The following is a 2,500-nucleotide window of genomic DNA, read 5'->3' as shown; positions in this document are numbered from 1 at the left end:
ATGTTGTCCCCTAACCTAACCCATGTTGTGCCTTAACCTAACCCATGTTGTCCCCTAACCTAACCCATGTTGTCCCCTAACCTAACCCATGTTGTCCCCTAACCTAACCCATGTTGTCCCCTAACCTAACCCATGTTGTCCCCTAACCTAACCCATGTTGTCCCCTAACCTAACCCATGTTGTCCCCTAACCTAACCCATGTTGTGCCCTAACCTAACCCATGTTGTCCCCTAACCTAACCCATGTTGTGCCTTAACCTAACCCATGTTGTGCCTTAACCTAACCCATGTTGTCCCCTAACCTAACCCATGTTGTCCCCTAACCTAACCCATGTTGTGCCTTAACCTAACCCATGTTGTGCCGTAACCTAACCCATGTTGTGCCTTAACCTAACCCATGTTGTGCCTTAACCTAACCCATGTTGTGCCTTAACCTAACCCATGTTGTGCCTTAACCTAACCCATGTTGTGCCTTAACCTAACCCACGTTGTCCCCTAACGTAACCCACGTTGTCCCCTAACGTAACCCACGTTGTCCCCTAACGTAACCCACGTTGTCCCCTAACGTAACCCACGTTGTCCCCTAACGTAACCCACGTTGTCCCCTAACGTAACCCACGTTGTCCCCTAACGTAACCCACGTTGTCGCCTATCGTAACCCACGTTGTCGCCTAAACCTGCTCTGTAATTGTTATACGACTCGTTCAATTAGTGTAGTGTTGCCCACCCGCAACCCTCGCAATATAGTTCGCTACTCGCACTGCCCGCTCCCCTGTGTATCGCTTCATGTTAAACACCTTGCAAGTCTTGCTGACTTTCCACATGCTCCTGCTGTACACTGTAATGTGGATGGCAGCAGGGCGTACATGCCGCCCCCCCCCCCCCCCACCTCTCCCCACGTCCCCACCTTGCCCCCTGCCTTCGCAAGGTGGTTGGTGACAAGTTTGCATGTTCAATGCCCTTCGCATGCGACGTACGCAGGCTACGTTGTGGTGCGGCCTGTGTCAACTGTCCGCTGATGTCGTACGCGTGAACCACAATCTGTACTGCACATTCGTCCTTATGTACTGAATGATACATCGTGGCACATGTGTGACCGTACAACGACTGCGCCCAAAAACGGCGGACCATACAGTGCAAATATTGTGCACGCAGCTACGTGTCGTCTCCCTATGAGAGCTGGATTGCAGTGTGGTACGCCATAGAGACGTGTGGGAGGAACGGACGCCGTGGATGGCGATCAGCATGAGCTGTCTGTTGATGTATTCGGACCTAGTCGTCTCTCCTCACACACCGTGATGGCATGGTGCAGCGCGTTCCATATCTGCGACATGCTACAGAAGCCGGTTGACAGTCGTTCGAGCAATGGACATCGCATACGTACGGGGGCCACCTTCCACGTATTGTCTAGGCGTGCACATTTTGTTGCGTGTATGTGGGCAGACGTAGTGTGGCGTGACACCTGACACAGGCATGCAATAATGGTTGAAGTTGCAAATGGCGATGGACGCCTACGTTTTCTGGTGAAGTTACGCAAATGAAGAAATGGTAACCCGTTGTGGTGCGGTTGTTCTCGCTAGGGGTGAATCGGTGATGGCGACGATAGGTTGAGGTACTAACCGGTTGTTCCAGCGATACCCACCATGCCGACGAAACTGAACGGCATCTGGGTGTGAAGCGATACGCGGCGGTGGCTGGGTGGGACCGTCCCCGGCCGGTGAGGGGGCGCCTCCCGGCGTGCTGGCCGCGCGGTGCGTGGGCGCACGCGCTACAGCCGGCTGGTGGGGGCGGCCAGTGGCAGGCGCGCCGGCCGACGGACGCGGCAGGCGTCGCAGCTGCGCGCCGGCGCACCCTGCGCGCGGCGCCGTGCGGCCAAAGTAGGTCCTCGCGGGCCCGGTGCGAAGCGCGGTGGACATCTGCAGTGTGCTGGTCCGATTGAGGACTGTGTGCGTTGAGGATGCGCCGCCGCCCGGCGCTCGGCGCCGCGACGCCGTCTGCTGCTCGGTCGCCCCAGCGGTTCTCGCTGGTGGTTTGTATCGCAGCTGTGCGGATGTGTTGGCGTGTGCGCTGTGCTGGGAGAGTTCGCTTCGGCACCCAAGTGGGGCTTTTGTCCTTCTGTGGCGCTGGCGTTGGAGCTGCCGGTCACCGTAGGTGGCGCGTGTTGTCTCCCGCCGGCAATGCCACGACAGCACGCTCCCGGGCCTCTGTCGGCAGCGGCAAGCTCAGTTGGGAGCACGGGTGGTCGCACCGAAAGCGTCTACTCGCCTAACTCCGGGCGATTGCGCCTCTCTCGAACCCGACCAAGTACTTGGGACGGCGCTGCGCGCCGCCGGGACCTGAGAGGGTTTCGAGGTGTATTGTGCAGGGGAGCTCAGCCTCCTCCTGTTTGCAGAATGATTGAGCGGACGCTTGCGTGTTCGCGCGGGCCCCCGGGACACACTCCCGGGCGGCCGGCTGCTCAGCTCTAGTTGACGCAGCTCCCTGGTTGATCCTGCCAGTAG

At 58.2% G+C, this 2,500-nt stretch overlaps 1 non-coding gene across 1 annotated transcript in view; it reads left to right on the top strand.

The window, feature by feature from the left end:
- Positions 1 to 2,477: 2,477 nt before the first annotated feature.
- The window catches only part of LOC124727481, a 1,909-nt gene continuing 1,886 nt past the window's right edge, over positions 2,478 to 2,500 (top strand). Inside the window, exon 1 of the ribosomal RNA XR_007007128.1 lies at positions 2,478 to 2,500. This exon is cut by the window's right edge and continues 1,886 nt beyond it. This is a non-coding gene — a ribosomal RNA (small subunit ribosomal RNA).

The sequence above is a fragment of the Schistocerca piceifrons genome, unplaced genomic scaffold (genome assembly GCF_021461385.2).
Source record: "Schistocerca piceifrons isolate TAMUIC-IGC-003096 unplaced genomic scaffold, iqSchPice1.1 HiC_scaffold_1106, whole genome shotgun sequence".
In the NCBI taxonomy this organism is placed as follows: Eukaryota; Metazoa; Arthropoda; class Insecta; order Orthoptera; family Acrididae; genus Schistocerca; species Schistocerca piceifrons.
The sequence above is the reverse complement of the archived record's forward strand: the minus strand, read 5'-3'. Positions and strand labels throughout refer to the sequence as shown.